We start from the raw sequence: 24,015 nt of genomic DNA, 5'->3' as shown, positions 1-24,015 counted from the left end.
AAATCTTGCAAAATTCTCTGATAAAATACAGAAGTAATTTCTCTCTCTGCTTCAAAATCTTATGCTTATTTGTGTTTTTCTTACATCAGTCAAAAGAATTACATGTAAGTCTGTGTCATCTACGCAGCAGGTATATTCCTTCAAAGCAGAGGCTGTGTCTGATTTGCTGACTGACATTAGGATGCAGGACATCAGGATTTGCCTATGGAAGCAGGTGCTACATTACTCAAAAGCACAACTGTGGTTTATGAAAACTGATCAGCCTTCTGCGATAGTCATAAAACACAGGAACTTCACAAACAGAGTAAATATTACAGTCTTCCAAAAGTCTGGAAATACTGTCTTAGAAGCCATAGGAGCACCTGTATAATTAAAACCATTCTAATAACAATTTATTAAATTAACTGACATACAAATAAAACTTACTAGAAAGGATGCAGATGAACTAATTAAATGACTAACCAAATGTTTTCTATAAAAGGTAGTTCACAACTTGTTAATATATAGGAAATGGAACACATATTATTCTTCTTAATAAACTCCTAGAATGCATTTATACAAGTTGGCTAAAAGTAATAATAAAAAAAGAATACAAGAAAGAAGAAAAAAGGTTGCTGAACAATCTTTCTAAGCAGTACACTGTTAAGACAATTCACTGACAGAATGGATGGTATTACGTTCTAGCATAAACTCAAACATGGTGGAATACCATATGCTTAAATTCATTCTAAAGAAGCTACTCACAAAACAAAGTAGCATCTAAGCATGAATGTAAGAATCTGGATATCACCAATTGTATCTTTATTGTTCCATAACATAACTGTGAGCTCCAAGAACATTAAACAACAACATGGACTCTCAGTGCAAAGTTCTATCAGGGTTGGTCTGTGACACACTGACCTGATGTCACCACAACCCGACTCTGTGCAGGTGAGTACACCCACAGACCACAAGGCTGTACACTGTGGGCTAGGAGCAACTGTCTGGGCAGATGTACTGTTACATTCTTTTCTTTGGTTCCCTGTGATTAACCCAGTTATGTGCTTGGAAAATAATGTCCACTATTATTAGCTTCAACAAACATGCAATGAGCACTCATTAGATGGCAAGGACTTTGAGAAGTTGCATGTAAACTATTCCCAATGCTGCAAAATTCTACTTACTTATTCAGTTTATACCTAAGGCCCAAAGACAAAACAACGTCAAGGCCACCTCGCTAGCCAACATAAATGCCAGCTCCATTATGACAGTCAATTCTGAGTGTCAACTAGATTGGACTGAGAGATGCCTTGAGAACTGGTGAACCAGGACTTCTGGGTGTGCACGTGAAGGGGTCTCCAGAAGAAAATCAGCAGCAAGAGTGGAGGCACAGCTATAATAGAAAATATGGGAGCAGCATGGGTAATGGGCCGGAAGAGCCCGGAAAGGGCTGCACCACTGCAGAGAATCACCAGGATGCGAGGCTCTAAAGGGCTGACAGAAGGCGGTGCAGCATCGATCTGCTGGGAAGTGGAAGAGAGCCCTCGCGTGTTACCCAGCTGCAAAGAACAAGGGCGCTGAGTCCCCGATGTGGACTAGAAGGTTCTCTAGCCTACTCAGAGTCCACTGACCCAGAGCGTCTGGGGGAGCTCAGCACGCATGTCTAAACAGCCCTCCACGCTGAGCGCTGAGAAATCACCACTCTAAGCCTCACTGCAGAAGGGGGAACAATGGAACGGGAGACCACCACCACAGAGGACTGGGAAAGGCTTTGAAAATGCCTGAACCCTCGATGCCACTCACATAAATAAATGACAGAAACCAAAGCAGAAGGCACCGACCACCCTGCCGAAGGAGAATCCGAGGAAGGTGGTTCCCTTGACACAGAGGTTCCCAGCACTCTGTCCATCCGCGGTTACTACACACGGTGTTTATCACCTTGTGCTTTGCTTAGCTCTGTACTTACCTCACGGCTGAGCTCCTAGAAAAGAGAAACTTTGCCACTAGGAGCTCTGTCTCTTCCCCACATTACTGTGTTTGGGGGCTGGTAGACATAAAGCAGAACAGGATTCATTTCTTGATTTAAATATGATTTGTTGTGATATCTACATTGAAATTTCATGAAGGTCTTGTAGATATTTCAAATATTTGAAATCACATCTAACTGAATCCTAGGTATGTACGCTTTTAGTGAGGCCTTGCTTATTGAGTACAGATACAGTATTAATACATCTCTTATAAATGATAGTGACAATAACACATAATTAGTGGGAAATGCAACGTGCTTATAATTATATAGAGAAATACTTTAATGGATACAAGACAAAAAAGATTCTTGTAGATATTATAATTAATTGCCCCCCCAAAGCAAAACCAAAAGCACCCCCATTTTGAAAATATCAGACAGGTCATAAAAACATTTGAACAAACATTCTCAAATTAAAATCCTAGTTTGCAATTAAGTTGTTATTCAGTATTAGCTTTTTCACTAAACTGCTCCTGTTAATCGACAAAGGCGTTAAGATCCAGGTAACTTTAAATGTGAAGCAAGGCCATGTTTCATTTTTCAGAATGAAATGCTTTTTCTCTTTCTTCGTAAGGTTATTTGAGATGGAGCCTCATTACACAGCTCCAACTGGTCTTGAACTCCTGGACTGAAGTGATCTCTGGTTTCTTGCTCCCAAGTGCCGACACTGCAGAGGCACAGCTTGAAATTCTGTTTTAAACTCTTTCTTCCATTTTTTCAACCATGTACAGTCTGCTTTAACAAAAGAAAGACATCTAGAGATAATAAAAGCTTCCGACTTGCACCCTCTGTGTCCCCACCACCTGGATCAAACAAAAGTTAACTGCTGCCTTTAAATCTGGGCCCTTTTGCTCTTCTTCTCAGTTCTCCGAGGCTGACCAGATGTCACTTGAGCACACGGTAGAGGGGATACTCAATTTACTGCAGCAGGCGCTGTAAGGTTTAGGACACTGCAGATGTCCGCTCAGTTGCAGAGCTCGACTTAGCATTCGGTGCTGCAGGTTAGGAGGACTTTAGAGCCATCCTGTCTTGTTCAAATCCATATTTTGTCACTTTTTAGCTACTCAGGTATTTCACTTTGCTTTTACTTCTGCTTTATGTATCGGGTCAATAACAGTAAAATCTGCCTCACCAGGACATAAAGTACCTGGAAAAGTGCCTGGCACATAGTAAGGACTCAATAAACGGCAGTGATTATCCGAAATAGCACATCTAGCTTTTATATTCCCAATCTGTTTTACCAACCGATTTGACATTTCACTACAGATCTAATTGTTAGGACTACTCATTCCTTTGTTCTTAGTTTTTAGTTCCAACTGCTTGACTTAAATAATTAAAATAGAAAAACGCAGCTTCCTTCATCTTAGATGTCACCTCCATGTCAAGTATTGCTCGACTGACTCCAGCCGAGTGGGAGATCTGATGGTGAAGAAACAGCCTAAAAGGGGGGAGTTCCGAGCTCTTGGACAGGCCCATGCAGCAGGCCGTGTAAGTTACAGCCAGCCAGAGACAATCATTCAAATCTTAGGTACCAAAAATATACCTAACAAGCAAAAGGACAACTGACCCTGGTGTAGGTGTGAACCCAGCGTAGTGCCTGGCATGGGAAACAAAGCAGCACGGTGAGAAGAGCCCGCCCTCCACTCCAGTAGCGGGCCTTCCCTCACTCCTGCTGGGGCCAGCTGCCAAGCACGTTTTGAAATTTTACTTTCTTTCTCTTTACCTTTTCCTCAAAATCCCACACTTCTACTTTAGGGTTTACATTTCTTTTTCTTCCTTTGCATGATTTAGTGCAAACCCTGCAGAGCTTCCTTTTCATATGACTGAAGACTTACACCTCATACAACAGCAAAGCTTCAAGCCCCTGGCTGCATCATCATACATGGAACACTTTCCTGAAGACACAGGCAAGTAGAAAAAGTTAAAGTACATATAATTTTGGTAATTCCTAACAATGACATATTAGTACACATCTGTTGAGAACAAAATCCGGTTATGCCTATAAACTTATTGTTATCTTTTCATGGAAATATTTTCCACAGAGCTGTCTTTTGCTGTCCGTTCTTTGTCTATCTAACTACTGTTTTGGAAAATGGACCAACTCTCCTAGCTTCAGCTATCAATTTTGTGCTAATCATCATACAAATGCAGCACAGTCTCTGTCATTTTCATAATGCTGGTGAATCCTACACTTCCCATAACCTTCTGTCTCTCACTGCATATGCTGAAATCACCTCACACTCCTCAATAGCATCTTGCATACACTGCCTGTAAAGCTTGTCTCATGGGCTTTAAGAGACTACAGAGGAAGAGGAGGACACGCCACACAGTGGCACACAGACTCCCACACCGAGTATCTTATCACTCCTGTGCTGGGAACTGTCATTGTGACACCTCAAGTTCCTGTCGACCTCTGATTTCTTCTAGAACTTTCCATCTATTCAAACATACACGGTCTAATTTGCAGATATGTCCTTCAGTGCATTTTCCATATCTAGCAGCCTCATATCTCCTTCATATCTTTGAAATCCAATTACAATTAGGGAGAATACCATGTAATTTTGATCTTTACTGTTTGCTTTCTAGTCATTTGGAAGGTTTTGCCTAGATGGCAACCTATATGATACAATAAATCCTTAACGAGTCACTATATTTTAACAAACTCCAGATATATGAGCTTTGAAAAATCACTTTAAGTCACTGGACCTCAATTTTCAAATGGTAAAAAATTAACTATTTTCTCTAAAAATCCTTTACATCAAAAACATTCTATGATTCTATGCCAAGTTCTAAGATAATTTTTATATAGATTAAAAATCAAAGAAAAGGAGTCCTTTTGGCTCATTCTTTTTGCCTAAATTCCCTCAGCCCTTTGTTCATTCTGTTGATAAAGAATTTAACCTATCACATTAGATTACGGGCATGTCTATTCTACTAGGTATCAAATCCCTCCATATACACTGAGACCTGTTTAGATTAATCCTTGTACCTGGGCTAGTGAAGAATGAAGTCTGGGTTCTTGCAGGCTTCCAACATGTTTCTTAAGTTGAAATTAATGAGGTTAAAGAGATTTAGGATGGGCAAAAATATATTAGGCTATTTGCTTTGCAATGACAACTGGTATTCCCTTTACAAAATCCTTCCTCTCTCCACTCACCTATCATCACTCAAGACACTAACATACAAGAAGGGAAAGATTGACTTCTGCAATGCACAGGAGCATATCAGCTGACACACTCAGGTCCGGGGAGGCAGACAGTCAAACTCTTCAAAGTGCAGTAAGTCATTTAGGGCTTCAATGTCCACTTACACTAAATAAAGGAAAAGGAGAGCTGTAAATTAATTCAGTAAGTAGATTGTCCACTAATTCAGTAATTCAGTTAACATCAAGAATTTCAAATTGCCAAAGACTCAAGAATTTCAACCTTCATGGATTTCATACTATATTTCAGTTTTTGTTTTAAATTTCAAAAATTAAAAAAAAAGCTTCTTTAAAGATGAACAGAATATAATATTTAAGTAAGATTTTTAATATGCAGAACTTTACCTCTCTCTTGCCAGGACTGTTTGCTCCCACACTATATGCAGATGAAATTAAAACCACTCCTTCCTCTTATCTTTCTATCACAAACCAAATTGATTCTGCTTCTCACGGGTTCCTGTAGGTGTCAAATAAGGACAGTCTGTATTCTGGTCTAGAACTTTTTTCAAGTTTGAATTCAAGAAGTCTCGTAAGAGAAGTTATTCAAGAGACACACAGGCACTGGATGAAATCTTTCATGCTTTTCGGCAGTTCTGATGTGAAATGAGCACATGGACCAAGCCAGACAATCCACCTGAGGAGTCGCACGCATCTCAGTCCATTTGCTGTATCTAGTGCCACTATGTCAACACTGTTCCAGATTTGCAGGTTCTGCAAATTTGGGGTTAATGTCACTGAAATGATGCTATGTGCTACGTGTTACCTTTAGTGGCAGAATTTAATAGCTTTATACATAGTCTTTTGTTATGGGAATCATCAATAGTCTGAAGGGTCACAATAATCTAAGGTATACTCACTGAATTTCACATTTTCCGCCTTACAGGACAAAGGTCTCAGGACAAATCCCTGTAAGATGTCAAGGGAATGATGATGCAATTGTTCCTCATCCTCCCATCAAGACTTTGCAAATGGGAAGCTCCCTGGCCTCTCCTGCTGGGGTTGGGGGTTGGGGGTTAATAAGCGGAAGAGCAGAGATCTGAGGCAGTATTAAGATGGATATAAACCCTGCTCCCCAGCACGGTGTGCTTCTCCCCCTTCATCCACAGGCTCTTCACATTATGATGGGACAAGTTACGTCTATCATCACTGTACTTAACAACGTCCAGTCCTAGGTGTTCTCACTGATACAGAGTAGCGTGAGTATTCAGGGACAGTCACACACGTCTGCTGCTGACTGTCCTCCTGCCCTGTGTCACATCACCTTCTAAGCTGGCCTGTCTGAATGCAGATCGGAAGGGGTGCCCACCTGGACGAGACCTCTACTTGGAGTGTGGGTGGCTATACTGCATGGGTTGAAATTCAGAATTTCTATGTGCAGATAACCAAACAGTTCAACTGGTGAAAGCTAATCAAATCCATAATCCTATACAGGAAGAGATTGTTACAAATAAGTTTTTTCTCAATAAATTGGGGGAAAAAAAGACAAGTGTGAGTTCAAGCATAAATATACAAGGCTAGTTTCACAGTGGGAGGCATCTCCGTATTTTCCAAAAGACAGGCTCTGTGTTGGACAGATTATTTTTTTCGTTAATGAGGAGTTATTAATTTTAGATCACGGAATGTTATAGATGACTAAAACAGTACATATTTGCTCCATTTTATGTGTGTGATTCTATCAACAAGACTCTAAAGGCATGACTACTGCAAATTTGAAAAGGGCAATGTCCACAGTGTTCCCCTGGTGCTACACAACGGCAGGTCAAACTTTTGTTCCTCTTGTCCTACAAACAATTTTCAAGCCCACGCTCAATAAATAAATTTGGTCTCAGCACTCCCAATCAGCGTGGCACAATCCCTTAGTAGCAGACCTATGATAAATGGACTTATTTTCCCAAATCAAACACTTGAATTTAAATTCAGATGAGTTAATGCAAAGGTCAACATTGTAATCAGTTCTTTTGATCTTTATAGAATTTCTGGAGTAATACATAATAAATCTGAAACAAGGCAATTTGCAGCTCTGTATGTGTGGCTGGCAATAAAAATCTTAACGATCAGAGCCTTTATGTACTTAGGGAACGTTTTATCGTAATGGCTATGGCAAGGGCTTCAATGCTGAAGAAACAATAGCAATAGATAACTCTGAAAGACTTGATTTCTTGATTGTTTTACAATTTAATAGTATAGGTATTTACACAGAACCTTAAAAGAATATGCACCTATGCTGACTGCATTTTTGAAATAGTCAATAATGTTATTATCACCACCTGGTTTTGAGTTAATTTGTTGGACATAAAATTGCTTAGGAAGGATAAAAATTAGCATATCAGATTGAAGCTAGAGTTTTTCAATATCTCCATTAAAATTACATTTCTTTGGCGTTTTCTTTATAGCATTAAAAGTTTTGGGAAGTTATTTAAAAACTAGATAGTATGCTTCAATTTGACGGCTGGTACAGAAAGTGTAATTGATTTTGGTACAAGCACAGAAGGATGCTGATGGTCTTTAAACTGAAATTTAAGGAAGAAAGAAATGAAGGGAGGGAAGAAGGGAAAGAGGAGAAGTAGTGAGACAGACAGACACTCTGCAGCCAGGCACCGAACGCTGACGGGTAGGGAGGCTTCACGCTCTCCCTTCCCACCTCACTGGCTCTCTGGGAGCACTTTACCCCTCAGCAGCAGGGCCCCAGGTTCACAGCACATCACCACCTGACTATGGGTGGAGGCAAGACGGATGCTCACAGTGATGGCAGTGATGAGCAGTGTCTTGCTCATGTTTGTGAAAATACCAAGTCTTTTTCTTTCTCTTAGCAATACAGCTGGGGACTATTGCACTGAGTGGTGAAACCTCTTTTGTCTAACTTGATTAAAGTGCTCGGTGTCCGCAGAGCAGGACTACTTGGCCTAGAGCATCTGTTCTGCTGTGGTTCACAAGAATATGTGAATGGTGCTGGTGGTTAATGGGTGAGAAAAGCACGCCAGCATTCAGGAGGCACCTCCGAATGACGACAGTCACTTGTAACAGCACTCTGATCTTCAGGAGAAAAGGACCCAGGATCTACCAAATCTGAAGCAGACGTCCAGGACTGCGTACTGAAGGGGAAAAGATTAAAACCCTGCCAGGGGTCACAGAGTACCTGTGCTCCCCGCCTCTCCTTACACCAGTCCCGAGAGGGGCCACCCTCACTCAGATCCACTCTTCTCCTCCCTTGTAACATGGGGGTTAGAAGTGGGCCTCCCATGGGAGCCTTGATTTTCTAGAGACTCGGTGAGGACACTCGGATGTATCAGATAAAAGTTTTCTAGGTACTGGGGGCACAATGACAACAATCATGACTCCCAGCTGGACCCACATGCTGCATAGGATTTGGCCACAGTTAAAAATTTTAGAACACTTCTGGGACAATAACAACAACAACAACAACAATAATAAAGTACAATCATCTGTAGTTTCCATAGTAAGTTCTTCCTTGGTGGGCAAACTTGGTTAAGGACCATTAACCTCTCTGAACATACCACTATCCTGGATAGGGCTTCTATTTTTTTTTTAAAGTCAAAAAGAGGAAAACCACAAGCCATCTTAGAAATTCTGTCCATTTCTCCGAAACTGTGGTTTTCTAGTTACTGTGTTCAAGTGTCCAACAGGAATGTAATTTCTCTGCTTCCTAACGCACATTTGCAATGACCTTGTTTCTTCCTCCTGTGGTTTCAAATTTAGTGCATACAGCTGGCCTGTCGGAGCAGGTAAAGGTACAGTCTTGAGAGTCACCGGGGGTCTGATAAGCGCTGTCTCTCCAAGTCCAATAACTACAGAAAGGCCTTGATTGGAAAAATGATCATACCAACTGCTTCCCAGCAAGTTTCTATGGCATAGCATATTGGAGAAAACTAAATCATGATGCCTGAGCCTCCTCACTCAGGTCAATTTGAGCAGCACCCTAAAAGTCAGCAGTAGTTAAATGTATGCATGACGAGAAAGTCCAATTTTTGTCCTCAAAGATGTAAATACGTATTTGTCATCTACTGTGCACAGCACAATGGTTTGGGAAGCTCACCACAGAACATAATGATGTCATCTGCAAGTTCACAACACAAAACTTTCAGATCAATCACTCAGGGGAGCTGAAAACAGCCAGGCTGAATCGTGTAAAATGATAAAACCTCTGTCACAAGTGACATTTTACCTGTTTCTTCCTGGCAGAATGAAGTATGGTTTCCCACAGGAAGAACAAACCTCCCAGTTTTCTGATTAGCATGTCCAAATTCCAAGGAAATCACTAATGCACAAAAATCACAGGAGAACTTCCTTCTGAGACTCAGTAACGTTCTAAGGAGGGGACACACAACCTGCGGTCACAAAGTGGAGGGTGTACAGTGAGGTAGTTTTTCTTAAAGAATCTTGCTGGGTTCACACATGAACATCTATGGGTTCGTTGCCTTGCCTTTTTCTTCTGATTGTAGGGCTCTGATGGTTCTCAAGTGGAAGCTGGAAAGCCTGCAGCAGCAGGATGAAGGAGCTGTGCCGGCAGGCTGAGGGGTCTGCCCTGGAGCCAGGAAGCGATGCTCTAGGTAAGGACCAGGGCTGCCCAGAAGAGAAGCTCAGCCATAGGTGCCTGTCTCAGGTTTTCTTAGCCCCCTGGCTCCTGGAGGTAACACACTGGCATTGATACTGACACAGACACTAGGCCTTCCTTCATCAAAACAACCCACAGCCGTGGGCATCCAACCCTTTGCTTTCCTGGGCACACTGAATGAAGGGGAATTATCTTGGGCTGTGCATAGCTAATGTATGTAAGTTTCAGATTTCCTTCATTTACAAATATTTTATTATAATATTCTTAAAAAGAAGGTAAAGAGCCCGCAAGCCACGGGGTAGACACCACTGCATGCACTTTCCCTTCTCAGCCCAACTTCCTGAAGACCTGTCAGTCATTCTGTTCCCACGGAGATGATGCACCCGGCCTGGGGGTGGCTCTGCCTCATGGGGGAACGGGGGGGGGGGGGCTTTGCAGTCCTATCAGTACAAAGGCCCTCACTAGATACAGCCCCTCTACCTTGGCCATCAGATGGGGACCAGCGGTGTGGATAAGCTGTTTCATCCTGCACAGACCCCAGCCACTGCTAAACCCAAAGAAGTCGCCATCTCCAGACACCACTAAGGAGGATCAGAGAACAGTCAGGAAGACAATCAGCCCAGAAAGGGAATGCATAGCAGACCTGCCAGCAGGGGAAGGGCAGAGACTGTAAGCAGCTCAGAAGAAACCAGAGGATGAGCCCGAAGACAGTAGGTGGCCCTTGGTGGCTGTGGCACCTACTGGAAGCTGCTGCTCTAGGATCTGCTCTAGAAGGTGGGGTTTGGGGAAGTTTCTGGACAAAGGTTTGGGAATCTTCAGAGCAAAGGGCTCAGCCCAGGAAGAACCAGCAGCAGCTCACAAAGATGCTAGGTTGCTTTCAGAAATGCTGTTAAGCCATAAGGAAGCTTTGCAACAGAAAGCCAAAAAGCAGACCAGTGAGGGCGAGTTGAAGGTGGCAGTGAGCTTAGGTGACAGCAGGGAGTGACTTCCCAGAGTGCTGATGCCAGGGAGTTGCTGGCTGAAATGTAATGGAAAGGAAGCAGCTGGACGACTCTTTCATGGGGATGAACTCTAGAAGCTACATCTGGCCGGACACCTTCCAGCCACATTCTAGGGCATGCACAGTCCCCAGCAGGAGTCTCTGTGATGGGACTAAGTATACCGTATGCTGGAACTGCACTTCCTGCTTTGAGTGAGTTTTTCCCTTCCTCCAGATTCAGGCTCTTTCAGCCTGACAAGGAGACAATGGAGGCCTGAATGAGGAGGGGGGACCTGGGAGTCTGGGCAGACTCTGTGGGCAGCAAACTGAGCCAGCGATGGCCAGCGGGTCACAGGCAGATGGGTCTGCAGGAAGAAACCTGTGAGGACAGCAGACACAGGAGCCCCAGGGAGCCATGCGGGAGCCAGGCCATCACCTGACTGGGAGCACATTCTGCACCATCCTGCTGAGGCTTCTCAACTTCTCTCTACACTTCTGCATTTGAGCTTGCTTGGAGTTTTTGGGCTCAGTAAATGTGACAAAGGTTTAGAGTAATGACATCCACCTCACACAACAGATCTGGGAGCTTTTAGTATAAATTTGTATCTTTTTAAATATAAAGCACTAGTCTGGAAATAGAAATTTCTGTAAAAGCAAACATTTCAACAGGGATGACAGAGGAGCCTGCCAGCATACTGAGGCCCTGTCTATGCCCAGTGAGAGCCCACCAGGGGCCTGCAGCACAGAGAGCCTAGATCTGTGCACAGAGGGAGACCTTACACTTTCCCTCCTGCAGAAGGAAAGCAAATTTCCTAAAAAACTCTGATCTCCCAATCAGAAGTGGTCGGTCCTCCACTGCACGTCTGAAACACTCCATGGTGGTTTGATCTAATTGCCACTTGTCTAAAGAGGTCTCTCTTGGTGCCAGTCTCTTGGCAGTAGATTATACATCATTTCTCAGTTCTCCAGCACATGGAACGCAATTAAGTATGAGACTAAGCCAGGAATTATGGAATCAAACTGGAACTATTTTTCTTTTTTTTTTAGACAGGGTCTTGCAATGCAGCCTAGGCTGGCCTCGAACTTTCAGCGATCCTCCTGCCTCAGCTTCCCTAGAGCTGCGGTTACAAGCATGCCCCCACTGTACCTGGCCAAAACCGGGATTTTGAATGGCCCCAATGTATAAAAACTAAAGTGAGCTACAGTGCATAAAATGTTTTATAAACCATAAAGCATGAAACACATATGAAATCCACATATAATATGCATTTTGCCAAATTAAAACAACACTGAGATTCCATTTCACTCCAGAAAGAATGGCCAAGATTAAGAAATTAACTAATAACAATGCTAGAGGGGCTCTGCAGAAAAAAAGAACTTTTCTCTGCTGTTGGGGCAATGTAGACTGGTGCAACCATTGTGGAAATCAGTGTGGAGGTTCCTCAAAAAGCTAGGATTGGAGGTTCCATTTGACCCAGCTACCCTGCTTCTGGATATTATCCCAAAAGAACTGAAAACATCATACCATAGTGATATATGTGTGCCCATGTTCATAGCAGCACATTTTGCAATAGCCAAGTCTTGGAAACAATCCAATGCCCATCAACTGAGGAATGGATAAAAAAGATATGAGTTTTTTTTACAGTGGAGACCTACTCAGCTATAAAGAAGGATAAACTAGAGGCTTTTGTAGGTAAATGGATGTGACTTGAGACCATACTCATAAGGGAAATAAATCAAACTCACATGTGTAAATACCGTATTGCCTCTGTACTACAAGAAACTGAAAGATTAAATAAGATGCAAAATACACAGTAAATATTGTGTAAGGGTTAGTAACTGCTCAAAGGGCAAAAATAATTGGGATAGGGGAGAGGAGGGAAGAAAGAAGGGAAAAGGAAAAAGATACAAATTTGTACATACATACATAAGATAGCCAAGATGACTATACTACTAATTCTATTAGTTCTTGGAAAAGAACAGTTAATACTCACATGATTAGATCAATTTTGCACATCTGTATCTGTTATCTAAGCAACTCTTTTGAAGATAACCACATGCAATATAACAACCACTGTTAAGTTCCTATCGTCTGGTTTTGAAAGCCTATATTGTTATCGTTTTGGAGTTATTGTTGGTGTGGTTTCTCTTTTGCTTCTTTTCTATGTTTTTTCCCTTTGAAATAAAAACCAACGAAAACATAATATGCACCTTTGAGCACACGGGCAGATGTTAACAGGCACCTGTAATCCTACACTTCAGTGCTATCTCCATGTTGCCTCTGGCCGAGGACCTGGACCAGCGGTGGGGAACCGCTGGCTGTGTGCTGCACTCAAAGCGCCAAGGTTCGGCATCATGGCGCAGACTGCAGTGCTCTAAATATGTTGTCGCCAGCCTCCTGGTTCCCACTGAGAAAGGAGCCTCTCTCTACGGAGCTGTCACTCCACAAGGAACAGTGATTACCTGCGCAGTTAGGACTCAGAGGCACCTGCCTCTCTCAGCCTACGCAAAATCAGAAGCATCTACAGCAGAAAGAATACTCTGAATATTTACAGGTTTGATGTCAAGAACTCAATTTATTCATGTGATAAAATTTATTTATTTTTTCACGTAATATAATTTATAAGCATTTTAGGGGGATGTAGGCTGGGAGGTGCTGCTTTCTCGTTAAAAACAACAAACATAATCATAGAGGTAACACCTGAGGAGTTTCTACTGCAAGATGGAAAAAAAAAAGTTGTTCTCCTTGCACACAAGTGCTTGTTTTTTCCTCCCTCCTGTGCAGCTTTGTCTCCCGGTGCCTAAGCATCTGTGCAAAACCCTTCAGCTTCTGCCCAGTCTCTTCAGTTCTGTGCAGGTAGCCCTGAAAGAAGGTCTCGGCTGAACGACAGATCTGTTCTCTGAACATTTACAATGGGCTAGGTGAGGGGTCACACCAGATGCATTTTAACTGATCTCAATGACTAAATGGCAACTGAAAACCCAGGCAAGTACTTAAGAGAGTTTCTCACATTAATTGTATAGGTTTTATTTCCCTTGAGGGCACAGACTCTCCCTCCATGCCAAACACATTTAAATATTAGAATGCCTATGTCAGCATTGTCAAGGACATCTAACAGCTGGAAAATTAAGATGGTATGTGTGGCTTTTGGATAAAAACGTTTCAGAAATATCTCTGATATTCCTGTTACTATGTGTGGAAACTGCCCATAAGCACAGTTGTTTTGATTGGTATGTTTTTCTTTCTCCATCTCTGAGACCTGAGGACCACAAATGAATGAAAATCATCCAGAAAGAAGCTGAATGCTGAGCACCTCTGGACATTCATTCATTCACTCAAATGTTAATTCATTCTTCTTTCAGCACACATTCCCAGATCACTCAGATTCCTTGGCAAGACACACCTCAGAGCTATGTGTGAAAATAAACAAAGGATGGGCTAGTTGAGTTAGATAACTAAAGAAAGAAAGGGTACCATTCTTGAGCTAGGAGCACTGATCAGTGGGACAGCGCCTGCCTCACAGAGGAGCTCCAGCACTGTGACCACCACCTCTGCAATCCACAACAACAGCAATAGCAACAGCAACGACAACAGCAGCCACACATCACACAGGAAGACTTCTTACCAGTAAATCCATCTAAAAATTAACTTACTCTACGCAAACTCTTGGGAGTCAGGGGAAAAAAGAAAAGTTTAAAGGCTGAAAACTTTCACTGCATGTAGATTCAGTTTAGTTGGGTGTAAATATCATGTTTTACATTGATGCCAATTGCTGCAAATTAAGTACAAACAAAATCAAACCTCATTTCCAAAAACTTCCTTCATATAAGAGCTCTGCATGGAGACACTGTCTCCCCCTCAGCTTCAGTCTCCAGTCTTCCTGACATGCTCATCATGGGTTCCCATGTTCTCACCTAAATAGTACCCAGGCTGAGGCAGCCCAAGCCCATGGTGGGAACCCAGGTCCCACATCAGGTCAGGGCACTCCACAAGCCACGGTGTGGGCTTGTAAGCTCAAGTTCCTTGGTGATTAAAATATCTGTTTTCACAGGCCATAATGAGGATTGAATATGTAAATACTTGTGAATATACGGAAACAGATCTAATAGCAGTATACACCTAGTAAGAGACAACAATTATTATTCATTTATTTACCAAACACTTATAGACACCTGCTCAATGCTGGGTACTGATTTGAACCTGGGGACAAAGAGGTAAACAAAACAGTCACCGCCTTCAAAGTCATCATCCTCAGGGGGGAAGTCCGATGATAAACAACAAAAAATGAAAACCACTCAACACTGAACGGAGCAAACCCCTCTGAGGAGATGGACACTCATTCACAACTGAATTTGCGTGGCTTACAATAAATAGGCTGAGAAAAATATATAAATGAAACAAAATAAAAAAGTTTGATAATTTGCTCCCACAATGGAAAATCATCATCCATAATTTGTTTCCAAAAATAAAGTAACTTAGCTCATAAATGAAATAATTTCAAAGGATTTTTAACTTCCTCTGGCCAGTAAGAACTCGCCATCTGTTTCTTGTAACCATGATGAACGCCTGTTCGAGTGTGAGCAGTGTGTGCTCCTGAACTGCACTTTTAATCATGTATTATATTAATGTAGTTATTTAAATACATGTAAGGAAGCAAGTAAAATGCGTGATAATTAAGATACGCAATTACATGATTAGTAAGTGTAATTAAATAACATATCAACACAAACATTACGGTTAATTTCTGCCTACATGGATAGATATACTTTCACACACTTATGTATTAGATTATATATTTGTAAAAGGATTTGTAACTTGAAATAACATTTTAATTTAATCAAAATAATTTCAGCAGCCCTAAGTCATTAAGAAAATAAGAGTCCTAGAGAATCCATCCACAAAAAAGAGAGAATTCTAGACTAGTCAGGAGGGCAAACACCTTAGGTCAGATACAAAAAAAGATTTCGGGTGCCCACGCCTCTGCTCCGGAGAGGCAAACCTGGGGCCTCATAGACCTGCTCACTTCACTCTCAGGGTTAGCGAAGGCCAGGGCCATTCCAGAGCGATCAGAGGGAGGATCCTGGTGGCACAGTGTCAAGTAGGACCTGACAGAAATGCAAAGTGTGGGAAGGACCCTAACTCACACCCCAGGAGGCAGAAACCGGGCGCTGGCCAGCGACCAATGCTTTGCCACACTCTACCCAAGACTCCCACTGCACAGATCTAGGCTAATGCATCTGAGGAATCAAGACATCTCGCCTTTCAGCCAGGAGAACAGGGCCAGGGATGTCCCCTTTGCCACATGCTCTAGCAATCTGGACCATGAAGTGAGAAACAGAAAGAACAACCCAATTCTAGGTTGCGTGTGAGTAACTGTATCTAACAGTTCAGGAAGCTGTGCCTGGTACTGTACTGTGCATTTATATCCATTCAAGCAACAAACATACTCAGAAGTGTTACGGTTAACCCACCGTACAGGAGAGAGCTAGTGTTTACACCAGCCACATAACTAGGGCTGTGTAAGGTCAGATGGGAAGGAGGTCAAATCATGTGCTTTTGGTTAAGAAAACTGTTGTTTTTTACTGTTGCAGTTTGCAATTATCAGCACTATATGCCGAGCTTTATTAAGAAATGAAGATATATCATCAATCATACTTCGTTTTAATGTAACCACAGTACTGTAAAATACTTAAATAAGAACACTGACTTACTAGCAGTAATGTGCATGAGTTGAACCTTCTACATTTTAAAAATAATTACCACACTGGCTATACCTCAAGTTCAGCCTTTACATACCAGAGGACACTGAAAACACTGACCATGACACACTGAACACTATACACACACGCTATCCAGATTGTGTTCATATTGCTTAGCACCTTTCCATGCTGAAGGCACAGGTCAGGCACCTAATACAAAATCAATACTGGTGTATGTGTTCCAGAGGCCCTCAGGTAGTAGAAGGAGCCCCAGGAGGGCACGGGGAGAAGACTCCATGTTCAACAGAGAGCTTCAGCTGGACAGTGATGAAAAGTCCATATGTTACACTGCCACCATAAATTATGCTGGAACGAATGGGCAGGCCACAGAGGGGTTCCAAAAATAGGTTGAAACTGCTCACAGTCTGAAAACAAATTACCTAAATTCCAGTATGAGAAAACAGTGTTCTTGACATGTATTTCATGTGGCCACTAGTGGGTGAAGCTGGGTCTACAGAGATGAAACACAATATGCTTTGGTTTTGAAACTGGAGTTGTTATTCCACCCAGACACTAAAATGCAAAGAAATCTGCATGAGTCTGGTGCCCCAAGGCTTCAAGATTTATTATGAAGGGGCGGCAGGATGAACGATGTTGTGTCAGCTGGCCTCAACTCGGGGTGAACCTGTGCTTTGAAGAAACGGAAACCTCACAAGTCTTACCTTTTAATCATCTGAGAAGTTTGAATCTGAATTATGCAATTATTGGCTTATCTAAAAATATATATTTAACGATAATGGGAATCTTATAAATCAAAAGCAGAAATGCCCAAAGGGTTCTACTATTACTCATTTTGCTTAGAGACAAATATCAGATCGAAAACATTAAGAAACAGTTGAACGATCATTTTCCTTTGAGGGTGGAAAATAAATGTAAAGGGTGTAATAAAAACACACTAAGAAGATGCTGACAGTTTTTATTAAGGCTGGCTATGGTTAATTGGAAAATCAACTACTTCTCAGTTACTAAATATATAAAATTACATTTTAAGAAATCATAATGGCAAGGAAGAAAGCAAACAGAATAATATATCATTAGATGCTTTTCATAAGTGAATACTCAACAAAATCCCACATTTTTAAAAATTTGGGAGGTCTTTAAGGAACACTAGTAAATCCTAGAATCATATACTGATTCATCTTATCATGAAACTAAAATATTGAGGGATCAAGTAACTATGATTTCATTTTACATCAAATAGTCCTCAATGTTAAATTTTGACAGGACTGCACCAGGATAATCATCATCATTACTATTATTATTATCATTACTAATAATATGCTTAGTGTATGATTCCATGGCAGCATTGAGGGAATATCAAACGATATGAAAAATAATTCTAAAGTTCCAGCAAAACCGATTTGCACTGTTTTCCACATTGTTTTGAAAAATGAAATGGGAAATTATATTGTGTTGAAGAAACAACATATACATTTTTTTGTTCAACATAAAAAAACCCCTCAGCATTCAGAACACAGATTTAAATTGTGATACAGGTTGGGTTAAAATCATTTTGTCATTTAAGAGATCCCTTCCCAACAATGGAAAATGTAATTAGCTGGGTTTTGGGAAACAAACAGCAATTTTATGTAACTGAAAAGCAACCAACAGCTCCCAACCAGGGTAAAAATGTTACATTGAGCTACCAAGAGAGAGCCACACAGTGCAAAGCCATATTGTCCCACAGCATGAAGTGATCAGATACCTGCCTCAAATGATGGACAGCACTGGCCTAGTGAGCAGGCAAAAAAAATCCCATTTACTCTCGTCCAGATGGGACCAACTGGACGCTTCAGCGCAAACAACTCATCCTTCTTCGGACCTTCTTGTCCAGCTCCTGAGCTAGCTCCAGCTGATAATGATGAATATCAAGGCTGCAGTAAAGTGGGTGACAACAGAAGCCTTGTTATAGCTGCCAGTCTCTCAGTCTTGTCATTATTACACATTGAAGATTTATTTGAGTTTATTGTTGCGCACAGGGTCTAGCCATTTGCAATTCATCACCTACTACAGAAAGTTCAGGATAGTGGCCGAAGCTATAATTGCCACCTCCACCTGCTTCGGGAAATTATGAGGCCGCCAGCTAGGGCAGCCCAGCCCTCACTGAGGCCCGAAAGTCATAGAAGCTTCTGGTGTAAAGCAGTCAGGCCCTATCTGTCCTGGAGCCTCTCTGGAGATCATATTAATAATGCTAGATCGCCTGGCAATTGATTAAATGGTATCTGTAGCACAGACTGCTCACAGCAATCACTAAGAGGTTACAGCTACAGGAAAGGAGTAACGAAACTACTACACCAGCCACGCCACAATTTGAACATTGTTATTACTGTAAATGCCGCAGTTACTAAGTGTTGACTCAGGAATACATAAACACATATCTTTATTTAATCTGACATAATCTTTTAATTTTCCAAACTCAAACTAGTCTAACTATAAATCTGGCTTGGGAAGCAGGTGGAATGTAATTCCTACACAAATAATGATAATGCAAACACTTGCACATCAGTAATGCTGTTAGGATAATGAAGATCACATATAAAAAATGATCTTGCTTCAAGACAAAAATATACTCATACATTTTAGATTTGGAGGTTGCTGTACTATGTTAAATGAGCTTAATTTGGGAGAAATAAAAAATCAGTAATAAAAATAATCATTCTTGATTTTTCGATTAAGTCATTCTCCCCTATATTATTTTTCAGAAAGATATAAGCATTTTCCTTACTCTGCCAAATACTTAGAATGATTTTTGAGAGCTTTTACCTGTACTACTTAGCAAGATTTTATAGCCAGTGTTACAAAGAGCAGGAGTTTATAGAATTTCTATTCTTTTAAAGTACACAGTTCACTCCCCAGTGTGTTCATGCACAGATGGCTTGAAAATTTATGACATTTGAATCTTTTCCTGCTTAATGTTACTTCTTGGTTGCCACATCCTCACTGTTAATGGATTTGTAAAACCAAGATTTACTGAGATAGGTCGGCATTTTCTGTCGCAAGTCTTCTTTAAAAGAAAAAAAGATCAGTGCGGCAAGTAATACAGAAAACAGGTAAGCTCACGGAACTTACCAGAAAACCAAACAATTTGCCAAGATTGTCTCCATCTTGTTTGATTCCCCAGAATCTAGTGACATGCGCTGCTTTCATTTAGGGGCTGTGGAGGAATCGGAGCTCTAAGCGGGGAGCTTCTGTCTGGCCTCTTTTACAAGTAGTTTTACGTGTTCACTACTGCTGCCTCCTGCACTCTGGCTATGAAGTCAGTGCAAGGCGGAGGACTGGCTCATGCTCGCGTCTTAGGGTACCGAGGTTTGACAGTGATGAAGTATTTGGTCTCACTATAAATCTCACCTTCACTAGTGTCAGGGACGCTGTGAAGCAAAAGTTGCGTAATATTTAGTAATCAAATTGCGTCTCAAAAAAACGTGGTAAAAACAAAATGAACACAAATGAACATCTCTGCTAACTGCCCCGAGTTATCACTCCTGAAGAACAGGGACCAGAGGCTGAGAGGCCTCCACCCTCCCTTACCCTCACCTACTGCCCACCAGGGCAGAAGTGGCTGCCTGCAGGAACGTTCACTAGGGAAGCCAGCAGGTGAGGAAGTCCTCCCTATGGACCCACTTAGGGAACCTGTTAGGCTTCGAGAGTCACCTGCGATTCCCAAATCAGCTCTGGCAAGGAAAACTCAGGCTTTTGCTGGAATGCTCAGCAACACATAGAGGTGACTGGAATTCTGATCTTGCAGAACTTTAAACTGACACCTGCACTTTGCCTTATAAAGCTGATGAACCGCCACACACTCTGTGTCATACATTTCTGCGGGGTGAAGATTAGTATCACATCCATTTTACTGAGCAAGGGACTGAGGTTCAGAGAGGAAAGAGACTTGTCTAGTTATAAATTAGCAGGGCGGCACAGCTGGATCTTAAACACATCTTCTGTTTACTTTGTACCTCACCTACGCAGAACAGGTACAACCTGCAAATCTTGTGACCTGCTATTTCCTCATACTGAAAAGACAGTGAGATTATGTAATAAATGAATTTATCGTCATAGCTTCTTCAAAAAAGCTTAAGTTTTCCTTCTTGAAATAGTTATCTAAACAATAAATGGACTAGAACTAAAATTGTAAAAGAAAATCATGATAGCTTTTTTTTTTTTTTTTTTTTGCTTTCTTTGTAGCAAAATACAGGCTTTATATGGTCGAGGCTGTATCAAAACCTACAAGTACTGGAAGGGTTGACAACCCGAGCCAAGCATTAGAGTGTCGACACACTCAAGACCCCCTCTCCACCTCTGCCTCACCTGCACCTCTCCCTTCTCTTCTGGTGGTAACAAGTCTCGATTCTGATTTACTATTTCTCTTTCCACTCAAGAGTTATCACCTAAGTATGTATCCCTAAACAATAATGTTTACTTTTGCAAATTTGTACAAACAGAATCGACCTGTATGGAGCTGTTTTCTAAGATTCATTAATGCTGATGGACTCATTGTTTTCTTTTTTATTCTGCTAATATACTTTACACTGAATAAATGTATTTTATCCACTCTTCTGCTGATACTGATTTGTGGGGTTTGGGACACGTTTTGTACTATTGTAAAGAGTGACATTATGGGTATTTTTGTAAAATGTGTCCTAGAACAAAGGGGTAGGGACAATTGTGAATTCATGAGGTATGCACTCTATGGGCTTGTGCCTTTTTCCACACGTATATACTAGTACACACTCCCCTGACTTTCAATTTGCTAACAATCTGTATTGTCAGTTCTTAAGTTTTGCCAATCTGATGAGCAAGAAATGGGATCTCACTGGGAGTTCAATTACTACTCCCTACTTTCTAATTAAATTGGAAAAAATTTCATGTTTACAGACTATTTGTGCTTCCTCTTTTGGGAATCACTTTTGTGTTTGCTGAGCCTTCTGCCAGGCTTTATTTCACATACAAAAAAAATTTCTCCCAGTCTGTGACCTGGTATACGTTTCATGTAAATATGAAGATATCATTTTAAAATGTCAACTTCTTGATTTTAATGCAGGTGAAATCATCAGTCTCTTCCTTGATGGCTTGAAGTTCTTTTGCCCTATCTAAGAACTCCTGACTGCCACAGAGCTGTTCTTCATTATTTTCTTTTTTTATTATTTTAATTTTAATGTTTTTTCTTCATTATTTTCTTTAACCTTTCCCTTTCCATTTGTGTTTTACCCATTTGGAATCAATTTTGTAGTGTGATCCAGGGTAGAGTTTCTAACTTCCCATATAAATAACACTGCCTCCTTGTCACTGATTAAACGGCCTGTTGTTTTCCCATGATCTGTAATATTACCACTGCCATCTGACAGACATCTCTATTCAAGTGGCTTTGCTCTGGACTCTTTGTTCTTTTCCACTTGTTTATTTTCCTACCCCTGTATCAGTATCGTAGTGCCCAGAAATATATCCTTCATAAGACAATATTTTGAATTTCTAAAAACTTTCAGTACATAATATCCATATCATAAACTAAGCAGAGATAAACTTTATTACCATTTAACAAGGTAATAAGCTGAAGACACAAGTTAATCTATAAAATGCTTCTGAATCACAATTCATGTCTTATGATCCTCAAATCACTGATTTTCTAACTCACTGACTTTTTCAAAGCATTTTCACATCATCTCATCAATCCCAAACTTAAAATGAAACTAATTATATATAATGGTTTTACATTATTGTGGAAGGAGCATAGATTTTTGAGGCACATGCAAAAGATCATTTAAAATGGCTCTAAGAGACTGGTTACGGATTCTTGAATAAATGATTTTCCCTTCTGAAGCTAAAGTAACTTCACTTGTACAGAGTGGTTAACCATTATTGTGACAAGTTTCTGTCTGTAATATAGGTGACATATTTAAACACAATATTATGCTTCATATATATAAGGTATAATAAAAATTGATGAATGTTTAAATAAAAAAATTCATTACACTAAAAGACATATTGCTTTAATCCTCCTCAAAATAGTCTCTCATTTTGGGGATACTTATCCAGCTGTTCTTGGCCTTTCTGGACGTTTTCTTTCATGATCATCTTCAGTTGTGCTGTGCTGGCTGCCTCTATGTCCTGAATCCATTTAAACCACTGCTCTTCTGCATCACTCTGACCCTGGGTAAAGCCAGAAGTCTCCTGGTGCCAGATCTGGTGAGTAGGGGGACAAGGACACCATTGGGTTTCTGTGAGCCTGACTTTCCACCACATGGCCCCAGGCAATGGTATTCACTTATCTTTACCACAGGAAAGACACAGGAAGAGGACTCCCAAAACTGCTTCAGAAAGGGCCCAAAACAGGATAAATGTGTATGAATCAAAGAAGAGGATTCTGAGGGATTAACAGCAGTCTTACTGTAATAAGTTTTTAAAATATAAACAATCACTGTACATCATTTATCCCTGATAGTACACTACACAGGCAATATTTTAATGATGAATATATCTGAGCTCATGCATCTTTTACCAGTAAAGCTTCATCAGAGATAACATTAGACAACACTGGAATCACATGTCAAGTGTACAAACTGAATTTTCTACTGTGGTGATCAATACACCTCATTCTGACCATGTGCATCTAGACATCCAAGGAGCCACCAGCTGTCTGTGATCCAGCTCCTGCTCACTGGCATCTACTTTATAAAAATTAAATTCTAGTGTCTGCCTTGCTCACACTTCTCATATTTCAACTCAACAAAACTCACAAGAGTTACGGTTATTAGTAAAACGAGACTAATAGACGACCATGATCAATTGTAGCCTGGAAGTCACCCACCTTCTCTTTTGTTCCTTCTTCCAACCAGAGATGGCGCAGCAACCCCGTCCCCAGACTCACTAAGTCCCTGTCAAGAGAACACATCCCTTGGAAGAATTCATCTTTGGTCTTCGTCTCCTTCAGTTCCTCGCCCAGCTGAGCAAGCTGCCACCCACCTTCCACTCTGCCTCACTAACGGATATAATTACAGTAACATAAGTAGATGGTTAAAGAATCAGTTGAAACCACACCAAATCTCGGAAATCCTATGACAACACGGTAATTTTTAGAGTGCAGAAAAGAGACAAGAAGTTAGATGACTTGTCTAGATCACACAGCCTTAGTTACAAGACCTAAAATTCAGTTATTGTCACAATACACAATACAGTCATCCGCTGCACTGTGCTCATTCTGAAATGTAAACGTATCACTTCCTGTTAACATAGCTCCAAAGAGCGAGATGTTAGCTGACTCTAGATATGCTTTGAATACTGAGTCTTTCACAGCTCTTCTCTAACTAGGATGCAAAAACACCAACTCCTTTTCCCAGTAGTCCACTGGGAGCTGTCCGTGGCCTTTCCTGAGTACCATCTCTAGACCCACCTGCAGGTGCTCTTTCCTCCAGAAGGAAGGCCATGCCTCATCCCTGCCTTTATCTTACAGCGTGATGCATAAGCATGCTGGTCCTGGAGGGCACTGGGAAGGGCAGGGCAGG

General features: G+C 41.2%; 1 protein-coding gene across 4 annotated transcripts in view; it reads right to left on the bottom strand.

Moving 5' to 3' along the window:
* The window catches only part of Gpatch2 (G-patch domain containing 2), a 145,691-nt gene that overhangs the window by 63,545 nt on the left and 58,131 nt on the right, over positions 1-24,015 (bottom strand). The window contains exons 6-7 of one of the 4 annotated variants that reach the window (XR_010043289.1): positions 5,553-22,696; positions 5,163-5,316 (exon numbers count right to left, since the gene is read on the bottom strand). The exons of 2 other annotated variants lie outside the window; for them this stretch is intronic. The gene's annotated coding sequence lies outside the window, so the exon portion shown is untranslated. Of the gene's footprint in view, positions 1-5,162; positions 22,697-24,015 lie in introns of all 4 variants that reach the window. One more of the 4 variants, XR_010043288.1, reaches the window with a different exon arrangement.

Source organism: Cavia porcellus, unplaced genomic scaffold, assembly GCF_034190915.1.
Source record: "Cavia porcellus strain 051 isolate PalLab524CR breed Dunkin Hartley unplaced genomic scaffold, mCavPor4.1 scaffold_26, whole genome shotgun sequence".
NCBI classification, from domain to species: Eukaryota; Metazoa; Chordata; class Mammalia; order Rodentia; family Caviidae; genus Cavia; species Cavia porcellus.
Note: the sequence above shows the minus strand (reverse complement) of the source record. Positions and strands in the feature narration are given on the sequence as shown.